This window comes from Pseudopodoces humilis, chromosome 10 (genome assembly GCF_049639895.1).
Source record: "Pseudopodoces humilis isolate 2021_Gansu_Grassland_sample_001 chromosome 10, ASM4963989v1, whole genome shotgun sequence".
NCBI classification, from domain to species: domain Eukaryota; kingdom Metazoa; phylum Chordata; class Aves; order Passeriformes; family Paridae; genus Pseudopodoces; species Pseudopodoces humilis.
This window is the reverse complement of record NC_142209.1, coordinates 11,206,147-11,218,805: the sequence shown is the minus strand read 5'-3', so window position 1 is coordinate 11,218,805 and position 12,659 is coordinate 11,206,147.

The following is a 12,659-nucleotide window of genomic DNA, read 5'->3' as shown; positions in this document are numbered from 1 at the left end:
CCTCATCCTTTTGTTTTCACAGTGAGAGGAAAACTGAAATTGCTTTCACTCACTCTGTCCAAGCTCAGCCTGCACTAAATCCCAACATCAGTGCTTGGCAAGACCTGCCCGCACCAAGAGCAGGGACCTAAATGACAGCAAACTTCCCAAAGGTTGGAAACAGCTTCCTACTCCATGCCAGATCCCCCCTGCACCCAACAGAGCCCACGACTTTTGGAAGGACATGCTCAGCCCTGCAGCAATAGGGTGCTTCTGCCAGCCAGAGTGTAGGAACAGGGCTGGCAAGGGAGACAGTGCTGCTGCTGACGACTCAGCAGTCTCTGGGCCAGAGGTCAGTCCAGCACAGAAGCCAGCACTGACCATGGACAGCAGAATTAGGATCAGGCAGAGGAAGAATGAGAGTCATTAAAATCCTTGCAGGGAAAAAGAAAAAACACCAAAAAACCACACACACACACACACACACAAAAAAAAAAACAAACCCAAAAAAACAACAAACAAAAAAACCTCCAGCCTCACAAGTTTGAAAACCACTGTAGTAAGTAAAAATTCATAAAACAAATCTTATTGCAAAATATATTTTTCTGATGTGGTCTTTTTATAGCAAGTTTATTTTTTAAAAATTGATATTCAGTTTTATGAGATATTTACACCTCTTATGAGCATAGCTATTCCTGCTTTTCTTACTGTTCTGATGTTAGAACTTGAACACCTTTGGATGGGCTGATCTTTATTATCAACTGCAGCTACACTAAACAACTCAAAGGAAAAGGCTGTTGGCTCACCTGTTTGTAAGAGCCATCCATTACAATATGCAGAGAACTGGGCTGCACACAAACTAATCACAGTAAGTAGGAGGCTGGAAATATTTGCCACTGCTAAAACAAAAAGAAAAAATAAAAAAAAAAATCATGTAATCAAGAACTCTCATTTTTATTATTTTTGGTTGTAAAACAGCTGAGGTGATTCTGTTCTGAAGACACTGAACTCCATGTCTATGAAGCCAATTAGCATAGTCACTGTGTGTTCATTACTCAAACCTATGTCCTCCAATTTACACTACCCATATGCTGGGCTAATTTTGTACAGCATAAGATGCCAGAGAAAGGTGCCAGATCCCTAATACATAAAAATTACAGATACTGCAGTGGCTCAGCTGACAGGCAGGACTGCTTCCAGGATGGAGTTCTGGACCAGTCTGTCACAAAATTCACCCTACCCATATGAATCCTTTAAATCTTTTTTCCCAGGCTAAAATTAGATTTTAGCAGTGTGAGGGGGCAGAAGGGGAAGGACTTTCTGTGATAACTGATTTTGGTGGTGACTGTGCAGAATTGTATGGGAGGTATTGAAAAAATTTTAAAAGATCACTCTAACAGTCTGATGGGGAGAAGGGGGTGCAAGCACAGAAATAATTCTTATAAGACAATTTTCCACACCAATCCTCTACTCTGTGCTACAAACAAACAGTATATAACATAAGAGAGGCATGTGATTACACCTATACAACAAGGCACTGCTGAGGTGCTGCTGAGGTACAGTCTGGCAAGAGAAGATGTTTCTCAGACAGCTGAGAGAGGAAAGCATCTCCCTGTTTTAAGACCCCTAGACACTGATGCATGGGGAACAATATCAATAAGTACATGGATAATTTCATAGCTGATGCAGAAGGTAGAAGAAAGCACAGACTTTCCAGAGTCTGGAGGAAGGAACAGGAGGTCTTCCCTGTTTAATCTCCTGGTGGCTTACAGGCCATGAGAAGAGGAAGCAGGCAAGACAAGAACATGCCAGCCACTCACAGAGTGATCGGCCTGGTGAACACCCAGCCTCAACCGCACCAGGTCACACCCTGCTGCAAGGCAAAACAGGGCTTGAGGAGACTCTACTCTTGCACACCCTTGGCAGATTTGAGGCTCTATCTGCTCTGTGTCGCTCTGCCTTTCCTGATGGGCTCCTATACTCTCTCCTCCCACAACACCAGGCACCTTCTGCACACCCTTGTACATGGACACGTCAGTACAGTCTAAGGAAAAATCACTTCCGTCTGTGACAGCAAAAAAAATCTGCAAATGTTTAAACTTTCAAACTAAGTGGAATATCAAGAGAAACTTCTGAAAATAAAAGCAACAGTTGTTGTGGAGTTATTCCCCCCTACTTCCACTAAGGAAGACAAAGGAATGGTGCAAAGGCCATGTGAGCTGCTCACCATGCACTGGCAGTTCATTCCAGAGCTCATCCAGCAGGGAACACCAATCAAACAGGCCATGGGAAAACCAGAAACATGATTAGCACCCAAACAGCAACAAGGGTGAGGGTGAGGGTTCTCTGTAAGGGCAGGAATTCAGATGTGCAGCCTCCTTCATCTTCATTATCCCGTAACACACGCACATAGAGCTGTAAAATGAAGATCCTCCTGGCGAGACCTGCAGATGTAAACATAACAGTCTCCAGAAATTAGCAAGGCAAATAGATCAGCAGTCTTATTGAGGCTTGTGACCGCTATTATATTTGGCTGCCACAGCTTTCCTGGTGGAAATCAAACACTAAGTGAAAGAGAAGAAAAAAAACCTTTTGCACCTTGCCTGTCAGTGAGCCATGTGCAATCCAGCCTGTAAATAGCTGAGCTAATTCACAGCTGTCATATTTTTAAATGCCACCGAAGTGCCAAAGGGAATGCAGAAATCCAGAGCCATGCATCGTCCCTGATCAGCAAGAACACTACCCACCCCTGCTCCTCTTCTGCCAAAGGCCGCTGGGCTAATGCAGCTGATAAGTGTAATTCAGAAGGCCAACTGTCAAAGCAGATGAAGTGCATGTTTTCTTCCCAGCCTTGTAATGCAAATCAGTACATCCTGTCAAAAAATGACAATTTCAGGTTTCCTTCTTGTACCTGAATGAAAAAGGCACCGGTTCTCAAGACTTGCAAAGTCATATCCCCTTTATGCACAGGCCAGTGAGGGCAGCCAGCTACACTCTGAGCCTTGCCAATGTGCTCCACGGCAGACCTACAGCACACGGGCAGAGGCTGGATCAGACACAGTTTTGATGTACAGTCATGTCCGATAGCAGAAGTTTCTTTTGTGAACAGTGCTTAATTCCAGAGAAAAATGGAAACTCCCTGGTTTTTTATTAATTGGGAAAGTAATAAGACTGTACTCAGAAGTACTTTTGCATCTTGTGACCTTGTCAAAAAGCCAATGTCATCTACATTACTGCACACACAAAAGCATTCCTCGTATCTTGCCCTTGGCATGAGAATCTCATTGCTTCAGAAAATATATTTAATGTTATAGGAGTTTAAGCCTCTACAGAAACCTTTTAAAAATGTCACATACAGCTCTTCAAACCTCCAATCCCAGAGCCTTCCTGAGAATAATGGAGAAGTTAAATCAACTTTACTCTGGGATTACCTTGCCCCTCCAAGTCCTCCCTTGGTCAGAAGTAATTTATTGGAAGATTACCACCACTAAAAAAAATTCTCTATCCTCCTTGGAAGTATTTCCTTCCAAAGACTAAAGAGCTTATGCTAGCTAGACTTGGAAAAGCTGGCTAATCAGAAGGACATCTCCGTTAATTTCTCTAATGCTCTTTGCAAAGTACTGGCATCACAGGCACACTGCTCAGGTGTGTGGCCAAGCATCCAGTCCATTTTTCCTGCATTTATTAGAGACACCAATTCAGCCTCCACCAAAGCTGTGCACATCATCTTGCTTTTACTAACATCTCTGACATGTGAGTGGTAGGTGAGCTATCTCATTAACAGCAACTGCTTTCAGTCTGGGTATTAGTGATTTACAGTACAATGGCTGGAGCTCTCTTTACATAGCTGTATAGCACAGTAAAAATACAACATAGAAAAGTGTTAATGAATTTGTAAAATATGGGAGCAGACAGGGTCAATGACATATTTATTATCTTAAAAAGATAGATTAATTGGGCCTTGCTAGAACAGGATAAAAGGTTCTGCCAGTAGATATATATGAAATCTGTTAGTCTATGACACAGCATAAGCAAAAAGAGCTTAAATACCACATTTTCTGTTCCAAGGAAACTGTTTCAGAGAATGCATATTTCAGTCCTTTGAAAGAGTGGAGATACCTTTCAATCTGTTTAAATTATCCCTGATTCTTGCTCAATAGCAATAAAATGTGAGAACAGGATTGGCCTTAGCTCAAGGGGCGCTATTGTCAGGTATATCCACAGCTGTTCTCTATTTCTAGCTGCCCCATGCACCCCAGCACTGCTCTGTGCTCCCTCCTCTCCAGGCTGCCCTACCTCTGGTAGCTGGAGAGCAACCCCTGCCCATGGGCAGAGAGGGAATACCCTGTAGGAACAGGATCAGGCTCCCTGCCCAAACCCCGCAGTTCTCCATGAACCTTTATTCCACCAAATGCCCTTAGACAGTGAGAAATAGGCTGAGAATTTAAAGTATTAATTCAAATACTTTGATGGTAAGCAGACTGGATTTTAGCTGCATTGCTTTTAAAAAATGAACAAATATAAAAGGATCATAAAAGTGTAACTTCAGATTTCACAGAGTAGAGCTGGGTTTTATCAATGATGCCCTGACATAAGCAGCATTAGAATAGAGGTTTTCCTCTTTTCTGACATCCCGTCTCCTATCTGGTGGTATGAGCTGTATCAGTACAAAATCTCTCTGGCATTTCAGATGCGTGTTCTACCTGCCCTCCTCTCTCCCCACCCTCTCAATACTCTGTCATTTACAAAAGGAAGGATTTTGATTAATGAGTTCTTCCTGCCAAAAAGATAGCCTCACAAGCAGCAGAACAAAACTGAGTTAGATTCTATGGAGCCCATAAATACAATATTTCTGCACAAAAATCTCCAATTAGTTGCCAGGCACACTTGCTTATGAGTCATTAATGAATACTTCTATATGCTGAACATTCATATCTTTCTGTTTGTGACACCACCCCCAAGCCTGACCCCCTGTCATCACATCAAAAGGATCAAGATTTTAAATGAGGTATTAGCAATTTCTTAAATAGCTTTTTTAACAGCAGGGAAAAACTATTGAACCATGACTGTTCAGTCATAGGCAACTATTGAAATCCCAGCACCTCATCTCCTCCATCCTTCAGCAGCTGAAGGCAGGAATGCCACGTGTTTCACCATATTCCTGTATAAGAGTGATGGAATTTCGGTTATTTAAAACCCAGCCACACAGCAAAGTCTCTATGGGCAGCTTCCTACACTCACGAGGAGGTTTACAGGTATACACAGCAGAAAAGCCAAGTTCTGTAAAACAGAGTTAGGAAGAACTCACCTGTAATTCCCTTCGCTTTCTAAAATGCAATTTGATTCCACCAGGTATATAGATTAGAGAGAGACTTAATTAGTATGTCTTTTATTCTGCTGTTCTTTCTACTAGCCCTAAAACTGCCTTTTTAATTATTTACAACTTTTTCTGTGTTTTAAAGTGAGGTAATTACCAAATTTGGGTAAATCACTTTTTTTTTTTTTTCAAATACCAATGCCATTTGGTTCTTGGATCGCATCACTACCAACAATACCAGTATCACAAGAGTAGTAAACAAGGGGTTTGAGTGACTTTGGCAGGCAGGGAAGTAGTTCCCCTCTGCTCTCAGCCATTCCCTGCACAGCCAGGATAAACCTTCCCTTTCATCCACCCACAATGTAGTACCAGCACTATTCATCTGATTTTCTTCCTCCCCAGAGCCCTCTGCACCCACAATATGTTTGTTCCTGCTTGGTATGGGATTTGTTTAAAATCCCCAAATCTCTGTGGTACAAAGATGCTCCCAGGTTTGGTGTGACAGGGCTGGCCATGGCATGAACCCCAGCTTTGTCCCAGTGCTGGACACAACTCCCATCCCCTCCACAAAGCTTTTATATTTAAGTCCAGCACATCAGCAGCTGTGAGGCAAGGTGGCCTCTCCTGGGGACATGTGTCATTTTCACCTTCCCCTCTGATAAATCAGAGGATTTTACTGCAACCTGGTTCACCCAAAAATGAAGCAGTAAGATTCAGATACATTCAGCTGCCCTTGCTGCCTAATAAATGAGTGCTGTCAAAAGAAATCCAGTTCTTGTTATTTTGAGGCTTGCATAGGGTCATTGTATGATTGTTCCTGGGGGTGGGGGGGGGGTGAGAAAGGCAATTTTTGTGCTAGATTGCTGCTTTTAGATATAAAAAGCCATGTAAGGCAGAGTATTTAAAAAAAAAAAATTGAAGTATGTGCAGAAGAGGCTCACATACACTATTTTAGGCTGGAGGAAATACCTTACAGTAAGAAACCTGAACAGCTCAATCTGTTTATCTTATCGAGAAGAAGATTGAGTGGTGAGTTGATTACAACAGATAAGCACCTCTTGGGGAGGAAATACCAGGCACTAAAGGGATCTTTAATCTAGAAGGAAAAAAGCATAACAAGAAGCAACGGCTGAGAGCAGATTAATTCAAACTAAAAATTAGGGATATATTTTTTAATAATTAATTCAGAAACCTATTGAGCATGATAGCAAACAGGGAGAAACTGAGTAGTGTAACAGAAAAGGAAGGTTTGACAGGACAACCTCAAGATCCTTCTGGCCCTGCACTCTGAATTTCAGAAGGGGGCAGGAGGAAGAAATGGGAAGTATTCTGGTGTAAGAAAGTGCAATTCATATTTTTTGTCAAAATCAGACAACTTCACTTGCCCATGCTTCATTCCTTTTTTCCCCTGGTCAGTGAAAGGAATATTATAAATTTTGTTAATTAAGAACATTTCAACAGCTAAATAATTAATGTATTTTAATGCATGTTTAAATTATAATGTGCATCTAGAAGTCACATCCAGATAACATTTTAATAAATACCAGGAAGTAAAATTCTCTTAGTATACTTTGTTAGGGAATATTTTATGTAGACACACACACACACACACACACACACACAGACACACAAAGTGTTTCATAGTAACCAAAGAATAAAGCTGGAGAATTAGAACCAAACAAAAGTTGCTTCTAAAGTCATTAGACATGACAGCTCAAAGGGGCAAGCTGAAAGGCAGTATTCACCTCTGAAACTTTGACCCCTGCACATTCCACCTCACATTGTGGTGTAATGCCTTGGCTGGGATGGGCAGAGTCTCACACTGCACAGGGTCACTCAAGGGAGCCTCATCTCAGACAGATCAATGGAGCTGGAGTTTGGGGATCTCTTACACGTCTCACTGGCCATTTCTTCATCAGGCCACTGGACAACAGTGTTGGAAAAATATTTTGCTTATGTGAAAGCAATATTTTTCTGCATTTGCAGTTTCAAATTGCTGGAAAACCAGCACTGAAAACTAAAGCTTGTATAGAAATTGACTGCTTTCCTGTAGTAGTCCCTGTTGCGCTATGGGGAGCTACAAAGCTATTGATATTTACCTTGGGGTTTATTCTTCTATTTACCGTGGATTTCAGTTAAAGCTATTGCTCTGGTAACCCTCATGCCAATTAGTATGATCTCAATATATACTGAATGATTCTTTAAAATTTATGTGCTACAAAGAATGCAAATAACATCATAGGAACTCCTACTTTTTAATTAGAAATTGCATTTAATTAAATAAAATGTAATAAATCAAATTCTGGTCAGTTTTAACAACATAATCCAATGTACATTAATATTATTACATTAATGTAAACTATGTACGTAATTATGATTATAGGATTTCACCCAGTAAAGCATGAAAAAGTCTGAATATTTACTAAAGAAATGAGGTAAGGAGCCACACTGTGATCATCCATCACTTCACCATCATTAAAATAGGTCATGTAGATACTAGCTGCGACTTTGCCTGGTTGGACAATCCCGTGGGTAAAGAGGCTTGGCTCTTGGGAACAAAATACAGCAATCTCATAACTCGGTGTTAAGATTTCTGATCATTCTCAAGAAGAAAGTTGCATCCTGTACACCAAAAATACATATTGGGTCACTACTCCAGGTGACAGATAGAAAGCTTCAGGAATCACCATAAAATATTTGACCAACACTGGAAATTGCTCATGAGGAGCACCCAATTATAAGATATATTGATTATTTCAGAAAAAAAGAACCAAACACCACAGTAAAGATACTGCGTAAGAATTGCAGTGTGAAGATCTCTTAAGCATTTGGGCTTTCAGTATCTCTAGTAAATGCTTTTTACTAATCAGCTTAAACAATGATTTTGAATTCCTATGAACAAGCCCTTTGAGGTCACACAGGGAGCCTGCACTGATGGGCTACCTCAACTGAAAGACACTCACAGGAAAAGAAGTTTCTACACCCAAATGAGACATAAAAAATCCTCCCGCTAAACAACATTTAAAATAAACAGAAAATCAGATATTTAGGCAATTAAGCAGGTATGGGATGAACACATGGAGTAAGCTAAAGTAGAACAACCCATTCCCATGGCCACTGTGTTATGGGAACAAAAAGTATAAACTGAAGACAGCTCAACTTGTCTATGATACCATCTCATGTATTTCGTACAAAAATGACAAGATAGCTGAGGCAAGTCCAGCGATGCAGCAGGTACAGGGTGACAGGCAGAGAAACTAGCAGGTCTCCATACAGAGTTTGGCAGGGAAGTGAAGGAAGTGTTATATAGGCTTGGTCTCAGCTGATAAGATAAGCAAAAACAGTAAGACAAGAAAAGGTTGCATCAGCGATAAATTATCCATAGAAAAATTATTACCAGATTCCAGATATGGAAAACATAGGTGGAAGTCTGGCATAATGAATTTGAGTATTACTCAGTTTAATTCCATCTGTAGTTCTGACTGTCATCTGATTTCCATGGAATAGAAAATATCAGGGAAAAGAGTGGGGGGGAAAAAAAAGAAGGAAAAAAAAGGCAGAATTAACAGCCTTGCTGATGAAGAGCAACTGCAGGAAACAAAAGGCAAGAGCCTGGAAGGGGGGAGATCCCGGGGGCCTGAGAACCACTCAGAAGTGCTTTTCAGGGCAACAGTTGACACGAAAGCTGGAGATTAACCATGGGCAGAAAGCAGAACGACAGAGGATGGAGAAGCTGCGGGAGGAGGGGTTCAGGAGGGAAGCTTTGCCCATGAAAGCAGTCGTGCAGCGTGGGCACTGCCGGCAGCCTGGAGGCAGTGGGGCAGCCAGGGAGCTTGCAGGAGGGAGGGACAGCATGGGGACCAGGAGAGCCTCTTGCAGCCCTGCCTGCTGTGATTTATCACTTCTGCTGAGGCACAGTGGCTCCCATGCTGGGGAAGGAAAGCAATGCACAGGCAGGCTAGTGCTCAAGTATGGGGAATCATTCTCTTAACCATCACTTAGGTGACTCCCTAATCACTGTGTAAGCAACTATTTCTTGTCAGAACACTATTGTGAAAGGGGTTTTCTCCATTTCCTCTCAATTTCAATTTTATCTGTCAAAAAAGAAACACAGTGCTGAAGGCTTCATAGTCATTGCAAGAAGAGTTGCTCTTTGCCCATCTATATTTTTAATACATTACTGATGAGTAAGGTTGAATCAGATTTACAATTAAGATATTTGGTTTTGCAATTAACGATGAAGATATCTGACTTGTGTCAGTAACAGCACGGTTCCTGTGAAAGCTGACAGGACTTCTACTTTTTACTTCAGTGGCAGCAGAGCCACCCTAATGGTGAGCAATTCAGAATTTTCTGCCTTAGAGCTTTTTTAATGCCATGAATAGCATAGTGTATCCTTGGTAGCATATCTTTGAGGCTATCTGTTGGCATGGCTTAATTATCCAGTATCAGCTTTCCACGATGAGCATATGAATTCTGACATGGCTATTAGAAGTCTAACAGCTCTTTACCCAAAATGTACATGCATTCTCTGGAGTCCTTAGGCACAATTTTTTCTTTTCCATCACAGCAAAATGTGACCTCTTTACTGGCATTAGCAGTGATATTGCAATTCATAAACCATCCTTAATTGGGGCTAAAAAGCATTGTAATGATGAGAAATACTTCCCTGAAAAAATAGATTCTGCTTGCTGAGGTACTGCCTGACAGCTTCAACACTCAAGAATCAGAATGCTAAAGATATTCTGAGTCAAAGAAAGATTATGGTAATAAAGCATAGCCTGGTATATAGAGGAAAAAGTCATTGTCTTAAGAGTGAAAATAGAAGACTGACTTTGACTACATCTTTTAGTCTTTTCATGCACTGTATTACATGTCTCCTGCAGCTGTGACAGAAGAACTTTTAGAACTTCTCAGAAGGCTTTAGAGCAAGCCTTCTCTCTGGCTGCAGTCCTGGACCTCACAGCAAATCCCAGTATTCCCAAAGACAGCCCTCTCCTCTGCTTACAATGAGAAAAACAGTACTGGTAGGAACAGACTGTGGTGAAAACTGCTCCTCTAGAGAAAAGCTTCCTAAATCCACTGTGATTTTCATTATGTTTCCATTTTAAAATGTCCAAACAATAAACTCATAAAAATACATAATGAAAATAGTCAGACCATTAACTAAAGTCAAATGCAATGCCCCTATAATAAAACTCGCAGGGTGCTCCTGTAATCAGCAAAGCAACAAGATTCTGATTAAACCAGGAAAAAAGGATTCTTTGAAATCTTTTACTCCGGCTTCCAAATATGTAGAAAATGTGAGTTTAATGTAGCAAATTATGTTTCTTTCTGTCATTATTTTCCTGAACTGGATGCTGTGACAGCAGTCTGCATTTCATAAGGCATGGCTTCCAACTAGCAAAATCTATTCTCAACAGGAAATATGCTCCACTTAGTCCAAATGTTCTGAGGACATCAAACATATTTGTACAAACATGCTGTATCATAATTGAGAGGGTTGCTAGTACTTGGGATTTAGACAGCACTTTACAGCTTCAAGGTGCTGTACAAACATTTAACTTATTTATTAATTTTCTAACTAGGGACATAACCTAGATTTAGTTAGAAGAAAGCTGTGGAGAGGAGGTTAGGTAAACAGGTTTATCATAATTATGTAAAAGACCATACAGAGTTCTCTTAGAGGTGCTTCCTCACCAAAACAAAAAGGTAAAACATCTCAAAAGCTTCTAATCCCTGATGGGGAAACTAACAGAACCTATGAAGGCCAGTTCAGACCACCAGGCTGAGGGTTTCAGAGGTATTTTTCACTGGTCTCCCCATCTTCTCCCAAAGAATAAAGGATGATTTCCATTGGATTCAGTGGAACATTGACGAATATTTTCAAAAATTTCTTCCTGTCACTCAGCCGTGTCCTTCCCTAGTCCATAAACAAGAGCACTGCAAACCAATAGGCTCAGTACTCCTGCTCTGGCTTCTGGGGTTTATTAGCATACTCAGGAATATTTTCAAAGGCTCAGGAGTTATGACCTAGATTTACAAAAATATGTAGATTTGTAATTCCTATTAGCTGCTTAACATTGACTTCAATAGCTTCAGTGTCCATCTCCGGAAGGGTTTTTGGTAAGAACCATTTACTTAACAGCCGATTTTCTGCCCAAATTACAAAATTCTAAATCAAACATGGCACAGCTAAAATCATCTGACCTCTGTGGGTTTATGTTCTGACAACAGAGGAGAGTGAAACTCTCTCATCTGATATAGGAGTGTCTCTGCAACTTATTACTCTTTCATTGGCACACAGTAAATTGAGCTCTGGCAATAGCAATGCTACTGGGAAATAAAGATAATTAAGAAACATAAAGCATGCCACTCTTCTTGAACCCAGTTGGAATCTTGGTTTTCTGTGTCTCTCATTGTAGGATTATGAGCCTGGTTTTAAGTTTGTATTCTCATACTTTTACATAATTGACCATTTGCAATCTTTTATAATATAAAATGTCTAATAACTATGCACAGAAAGTGAGCCCTTTCCATAGTATTTATAAATATTTCATATGAACTGGAGTTAATACAATTTATTTATAATGCATGGGAGTATGCAGTGGGTTTATAAAAATAATGTGTGTTAACATGCAGTCATGATTTAATAATCAGAGACTAATTTCTAAAATACATATGGAGAGCTGCTGGTTCCAGTAATTGGCAATAGGATGGAGAGGTGCAGATTTTGACAGATGACTGAGCTATGGTTAACATACCATACAGGGGAGAGCAAAGATAGCATTAACACAAACTTCATCCTATTCCTTCCTTAATAATTTCAGTATCCACCAGGACAAAACTAGAATAGCTTCTTCAGAGATCCCTAGGATTAATTCCATACTCCTGCTAACAACCATTGTGGTAGAGGATGACATCACATATTTTATGTAACCACAGTGCAGTAAGACCATCCAAGGATTCCCACCCGCTCAGGAAGCTGCCAAGAAGCCATAAAGCTACATGAGCCACTAACCATCTATTAACTAAATGATTCAAAACTGTTGAATTCAAAAGGAAAGTTCTGTTCCACAGTGAATGCATCTCTCTTCTGATACACTGAGGTTGCTGAAGCAATTTCCACACCACTTTGGAGATCTACACAGCAGATGGGAGTGAAGAAGCCTATCTGAAGGAGAAAATGGATGAAGTTATTGGATTGACTGGAGAACATGCACACAGCTGAAATGGACCTTCTCATTTTGATTGGTGGTTAATAGAAGCATGCAGAAATAAGCAAGCAGATGCAGTTGATGGTGATGGTAAGACCACAGCTGCAATGAGACATCCACACACAAGCTATCATAGAGAGCCTCAA